The sequence below is a fragment of the Amborella trichopoda genome, chromosome 2, assembly GCF_054954075.1.
Source record: "Amborella trichopoda isolate Santa Cruz 75 chromosome 2, AtrichopodaSantaCruz75HAP2 v2.0, whole genome shotgun sequence".
Taxonomy (NCBI): Eukaryota; Viridiplantae; Streptophyta; class Magnoliopsida; order Amborellales; family Amborellaceae; genus Amborella; species Amborella trichopoda.
Genome location: NC_142337.1, coordinates 48,390,475 through 48,397,830, shown reverse-complemented (window position 1 = coordinate 48,397,830; position 7,356 = coordinate 48,390,475). Strand labels below are relative to the sequence as shown.

General features: G+C 34.6%; 1 long non-coding RNA gene across 2 annotated transcripts; it reads right to left on the bottom strand.

Annotated features, from left to right (window-relative positions):
* Nucleotides 1-530: 530 nt before the first annotated feature.
* LOC110007016 (uncharacterized) lies at nt 531-5,410 on the bottom strand. 2 transcript variants are annotated; one of them, XR_016049459.1, is made up of 4 exons: nt 1,435-3,871; nt 1,277-1,339; nt 1,089-1,155; nt 531-986 (listed from the first exon to the last, which is right to left on the bottom strand). It is a non-coding gene; the product is annotated as an uncharacterized LOC110007016 (long non-coding RNA). The 2 variants fall into 2 exon arrangements; XR_002280486.2 differs by lacking the exons at nt 1,277-1,339; nt 1,435-3,871 and adding an exon at nt 4,879-5,410.
* Nucleotides 5,411-7,356: the final 1,946 nt, after the last annotated feature.

Here is a 7,356-nt window from a genome sequence, read left to right as displayed (position 1 = left end):
TATTTCATTTAGATCTTCATTGAGGGCTTATATTTTATTGAGGGCTTCATTGAGACGCTTCTATTTCATTGAACGCTTCATTGAGGCCTTCTATTTCATTGAGACGCTTTTATTTCATTATAGTGCAAGCTCATGCTGGTGAAATGAATTATAGGGAGTGACATATGGACAATAGATTTTAAAATAGATATTGTCATGTGGCCGCTTATTTGACTTAGAGCTGGTCTAGGAGTGTTAATTTGAGAATTGAAACAAATCGACAAATGTATATCCCTTTAGTAGGATTTTTTGCAAAATTACCATAATAAACATGTGAGCGACATGCTAGGGTGCTCCCATGTTAAAAGAATGCCCCTGGTAAAAGAATGCCTATGTGAATAACATGCTAGGTACCCACATGTAAAAAGAATGCCTCTGTGAAAAACCTATCGTAAATCCCAAACCCAATTGGGCACGGTTGCTATTTTTTTGGTTTTTCAAGCCATATATCATATAAAACTTGACATAACTTCCAAACCCAATTGAGCATATTTTTGGTTTTTCAAGCCATATATCATACAAAACCTATCATAAATTCCAAACCCAATTGGGCACTTCTGCCATATTTTTGGTTTTTCAAGCCATATATCATACAAAACCTGTCATAAATTCCACCCAATTGAGCACTTCTGCCATATTTTTGGTTTTTCAAGCCATATATCATACAAAACCTGTCATAAATTCCAAACCCAATCAGGCACTATCCCAAGATAACGAGACAGCCCCATCATAACAAATCAATACAAACAATGAACACACCACAAAAAGTAAAAGATAAATGGTCCCATAAGAGAAAAAGGAATACCCTCCAAAAGGCGTAGTATTAAGTTTACAAATAATTAACCATGAAACAAGGTAAATTCATCGACCGAAGGTAGTGCGGCATTGTTTTCTGGCTTGGAAACATCAAGTGAAATGTGAAGTCCTCCATCAATCGGTGTTTGCAACTGTAAGACCATCAGTAAGTAATACAACCATGGATAGAAGTACCACGATGCTTAAATAAGGTAAATTTATGAATAAACTACACGATAAGAAATATTATTTACCTGTCAACTTTTGACTCAAAAGAACAGCAGCCGTTGCATCCACATAACCATAAGAAATAATTTTTACCTACATTATCAACAACCACACAAGTATTAGAATTTCAATGCAAATGAATTTCTTACCATGCAAATTCAATGAAAAAAATACTATTTTACTGAATATAATGCAAATCTCTAAAGATTATTACCATTACTCGGCATGTTCCACATTCTCACATGACCCATCAGTGCATCTGATATTTACATTTAACCTAAATGAAGAAAACCCATTTCAAATATTTATATTTAAAGAATTGATATTAAAATCACATAGAGTACGAGAAATGGAGCAATAGTTCATTCATACTTTGAACGTCCGAGAGATGGACAATTCCTTTTATCATGTCCACTCCCTTTGCAAACTGCGCACGTTCGGGTAACTTCCTTCACTTACGCTTTCGCTTTCTCTGCCTCTATCTCAGCCCGAGATACATATCTATCATTGGTAGGCCTCCCCTTTGTTCGTGCCCGAGGGGGCTCAAGGATGTTATAGCATGCATGTCCCTCGACCTCAGCTCTGTTGCTACTGTTTGCAATCATATTCTCATTATGACTGCTGCAAGGGGTCTTAAAATCACCATCTGGTAATACCACACCCCCAATCTTGGCCTTAACCTTTGAAAGTGTACTTAATAGTTCAGACACTATAAATGCATGGAGTACTACACTTTTTGAAGTATGCTCTGCTAGTTCTCTAGTGACTTGACAAACCTCATTAAAACGAATTGAACGGGGTAGATCAGAGGTACCTTGAATTTGTTTCCCATTGGCAACAAGTACAACACCTATCATCACATCTTTTGTCCACCTCTTCATTAAGTAATGCGATGGGATTTCAAAAATATTATTCACCATTAAGACCCTAATCCCTTGCCTACAAATAATGCCCAGTCTCTCATACATGTGGCAAGTACAAACCAAAGTTTGGTTGTGACGATTGAACTCTACATTGCAGACCCTTGTTCCACTTTCACGTTTTGATACCTTAAATATTGCAACTGTCATTGTCTTCAATAATTTCACTCATGTAATTGATGTCTTCTGCAACAACTTCTCCAAACAACTTCATTACTTTGTGTGTATATATCTTTGAAGCGTGAGCCTCGATGTCACACGTGGTCCTCAGAAAAGGCTTTGATGTCATGTTCTTTAAGTCATTTTCTCTCATCTTAAGAAGTTTTTTATCATGCACTTTTATAGTAGTTTCCAACAATGTGCGCAAGCATGTAGTGGAAGTCACATACATTTTGAAGTGCTTATTCATTTCTTCGCTTTTCTGATTCGATGACATACCTACTATGAATGCATCTGCAATGTATGCATCAATCCATTGCTTTCGACATCTGAACAATCTATTGAGTCATTCATTCTGTTGAAGATCAAATTTCTCAATAAGAGATTTCCATCCTCACTCAAAGTGTTCCTCAGTTTGGCTCATTATACAGTTTCTGAATAAATCAGGGAAAGACGGACTCCTTTCCAAGACATGACACAATTTTTCTTTGACCTTTGAAAGTATGTGCCACTTACAATAATGATGTTTGCTTTTATTCAATACTTGTCTCACTGCAGCGGTCATTGCAGGATCCTAATCGGTGATACTTACTCCGAATTGACGTCCACCCATTGCCTCTAGCCAATTTTCAAATACCCATACAAAAGACTCCACTTTCTCATCAAAGATAAGGGCAAACCCAAAAAATGTTGTGCTAAGGTGGTGATTCATTACAAGTATGGGAGCAAAGGGCATGCCAAAAGCATTTTTCTTATATGTGGTATCAAAGGTGACCACATCCGAGAAGTAATGGTAGAACACCCTTGACATGGCATCTACTCATAGTAGGCTGAATATGTAATCTTCTTCATCTAATTTCACTTTATTAAAAAAAGATGGATTGGATCTCTTCATATCGATTAACCATTCCATCGCACGATTGCCATCTTCCCCTTTAAATTTTATTTGGTTGATTCCTAATTGCTTTTCGATGTCTTTTTGTGAGCAAGGGAGATTATCAATCCCACCAGCCTGCTCTAAAAAGATATCATAGATATTCCGATATTTTACCAAAGCAGAGCTCATGGAGTTTATCATTGTATTTATCGCATCCGATATTGTTCGGTGTGATTGGATGAGTCGAGCTTTATGTGGAGATACAAGTAAGTGATTATGATCCTTAACAAACTTTGTGACAACCCACTCATTGTTGGCATTTATGCTTATGCACATCTTCAAATCACATCCACACCTTGTCTCAAGGAAAAATTTTCTAAGTTGTACTTCTTTCACCGTACGGAATCCTTCTTTAGAATATTTATATTTCCTATCAATTCTCTTTCCGTCCTTATTCGTGTGAGTACTTCTCTTTCTGCACCAAACCCTTCCCCCAATGCAAAAGCCTTGTAAAATTCATATGCATCATTTTCATCACTGAATTTCATTCCTACACGGGGTTCCTCTATTTCAGACCCCTTGGACGACAACGCATGTTCCCCGTTTTTAAGATTTGTGGACTTATTGTGAGGAGGGGTTTCTAGCAAGGGATCTTGCTCCATGGACTCTACAATATCCCCCATGTTGTCATTTTCTGAAAATGTGGGAGATGCCACACTTGTTGAAATGGTGAGGTCCATCTCAGGTGCAAAACTTACCCTACACAAATCACGAAATCTTTGTCAATTAATGACTTCAACACTTCACATATTTTTTAAAAAATGATTTTACAATTTCCATTTCTATTCTCTTGCAGGTTCAATCCCTGTTTGAACCATTAACAAACCAAAAATGCTTGATGATTGAAAGTAAACAAACCTCATGAAAAAAAATCAATCACTTAACAGAGCAACATCAATGGATGCCACTCGACAATTTTAAAACAAAAAATCTCCAAATTAGGACTTCACAGAGCAACATCAATTCCACCTTGTTTGAACCATCAACAAACCACAATGCTTGATGATTGAAAGTAAACAAACCTAATGAAAAAAAATCCATCACTTAACAAAGCAACATTAATGGATGCCACTCGACAATTTTAAACCAAAAAATCAATCATTTAACAGAGCAACATCAATGGATGTCATTCAACAATTTTTTTTAAAAAAAAAATCTCCAAATTAGGACTTCACATAACCAAACATTAAAATATGCAGGCAGAGAAAATAAACACTTTCCCCAAATTGTCACGTAAAGGAAATAAGCACAATATAGATAAAATAAAAATTTAAATTTATAACCATATTACTTTGGTATTTGGAGTTGTTTTTGCCACAGATTTGAGCCTCTTTTTATAAAAATTCGGATTCAACAAAGATGAGAGAGATAGAGAATACAAATCAAGATGGAGATTTTGAAGAGTGACAATGGTGATGGCAAAGCAAAGCAAATACTGGAATCGTTTGCAGAGTGACAATGGTGAAGAAATATGGGCAAAAAATCCATAGTAGATGTACAAGACAAAGACATAATTATATGCACAAAAATGTAAACCTAAATCCCCAATATTCAAATAAAAAATTACTGCATCTGTGAATATCTCCAAATTGCCATGTTCGAGATGCAATTTTGTACGATTTGCATAATCCATTTTGATGTAAAATCATAAAAGTCCATAGATTTAGGAGTTGGCGGATTAATAATATGCAGAGATGAAACACATAGATGATATACAGTGAAATAGCTCTGAAAAAATGCACTTAAAAATATTCAAGAAGAACTCCATGAAACCATGCCAAAAGTAAATTGAATTCGTACCTTGCTGTGAATGGTTGATTGAAACCACTAATTTTTATTTAGAGTTGCTGAGAATGGAGGCGGCTTCCAATGAGAGAGATTCCAGAGTCCACAGAATCTAGGGTGGGGAATTAGGGTTGCTGAAGGGTTGCTGAGCGAGGAGGCCGATTGTTGTTCTCGGGAGACAGAGAGAGAGAGAAAGAGAGAGGAGAGAGAGAGAGAGGGATGAGGCTCACAGTAGAGAGAGAGGCGAGGAGGCTCACCAGAGAGAGACAATGGGAGGAGGCTCACAGGATTTGGAGAGGGTGGGAGCAGCTCACGGGGGAGAGAGAGGGGGATGCCAGAGTTTAGGTAGAGAGAGATGGTTTCACCGAGGCAAGAGTTTAGGTACAGGGAGAGATCCCGTGCGCATGCTAGAGAGAGCGTGTCAGTGCGCACAGTTATTAGTTGTCGCTGCCTCATGAAACCACAGCGGTTCAATTTCAAGAACAAATAAGAGCCGTTCGGCTCACTCTTTTTCTGTAGGCGAGATGACTCATCAAATCATTTTCCTATTTATATATAAAAGCAATGATCCAATGCAACGGTTGTATTATATTATAGTATAATGGAATGACACTTCTAAAAAACCATGTTTGTAGTATTTGTATAACCCCAAATTTTGCACACACACTCTCTTCATCTCAATAATCAATTCCCCCCAAAAAAAAAAGTTCAATTTGAACCCTAAATAGGGTCAAAATAAGTCCTTTCCAAAAACAAAGTTAGACCATTCATTTTGTTAATTTCAAGATCTTAGCCATTATAAACTCAAATCATTTTTTTCGTTTTTAACATTGTTCATCTAATGATAATAAAGCCATCCAAAAAAATTGGAAAAGACAAAATCATTTTAAAGCCTAAATCTAAGCATCTCACCAAAATGAACGGCCTATGTTAATTGGGCTAAAAATATACTTTTTAAATTGTGTTTTCAATTTTTTCTTTTGTTTTTTTGTGATTGTTCATTAAAATGAAAAGGGTGTATATTTCAAAATTGGATCAAACAAATAGCCATAAGGTGGTTTTTTAAGGTTGTTGCATCATATTACTATACAACGGTTGCATGAAATCACTATATATATATATATATATATATATATATATATATATATATATATATATATATATATATATATATATATGGTTTTTCTAGAGTTAACAACCACTCAAAATAGAAAGATTAAAGTTAGAAGAGGTTGTGATAGGTGTATATATAAAACTATGATTATTTTTTATTTAAAACATTATTTTAATAGCTAACTTAACTATTAGGCAATGGCAAATTTGAAATTTTTACAAAATTACAATGGTATTTTGGAATTTAGTGTATTGAAATTTTATTTGTAAGGTGCCTTTATCTTGTAGTAAAAATTTCAATTTTACCTTTTATGGATATGATAAAAGTACCCCTTGTCCTGTAGTAATATTTATACAATTGCCCTTACTTAATGATAAAAATATCACAATAAGTAACTTTTTTAAAAAAATAGACTACAAAATCCACCCTTCACAACTTTTTCTATTTTTAACCTTTCTAATTTGGAGGGTTGTGAAGTTTAGATTATCTCATATATATATATATATATATATATATATAGAAAAACATTCTTGTACACTCATGTGCGTACTGCTACAGTAAATGCCCAACGATAGTGTTTAAATCTGGGTCGATCTGATAGTCACGGTTGTACGATAGTGTTTGAATATTAAATTTTTTTCTACAAATCCAAATCACTTCAAATTGTACGTGTGTGTTCTTCTCATCAAGACGCACCTAATAAAAATATAAAAATAATAACTCACGAAAACAAATTGACCAAAAAGCCCCCGAAACTTTTGGAGGTATTTTGGGAAATATTTTTTAATTGTGAGCTCTATTTTTTAGTACACACGTCTAAAATTTAATTATGATATAATTTATAGAAAAAATATTAAAATTCATATACTGATATGAATTCTGAACTACGTGATGAAGATCTGATGACTGAGATCTTACCTATATTACTATTCATTATAGCTGCCCAACTATTGTTAGCTTTTTCCTATATATATAGAAAAATGATCATGTGAGCCAATGGGCTCACAAATAAAAATGAGCCCAAAGGCCCAGATTGAATCTGGGGCGATTTGACGATTACGAATACCTGTTAGTATTCGAATTTTAATTGTTTTTTCTACAGATCCAAATCACTTGAAATTTTAGGCGTGTCTTCATCAAAAATAGGTGAATCTTCAAAAAAATATCAAAAAATATATTTTACATGAAAACAATTGACCGAAATACCCCCATAAAGTTTTACAGGTATTTTGGTCTTTTTGTTTTTACGGATTTTTTTTATATATATTTTTATTAGGTGTGGCTTCATGAGAAGAAGACACGTAAAATTTCAAGTGATTTGGATATGTATAAAAAAAAATTAAAATTCAAACACTATCGGACATCTGTGATCGTCAGAT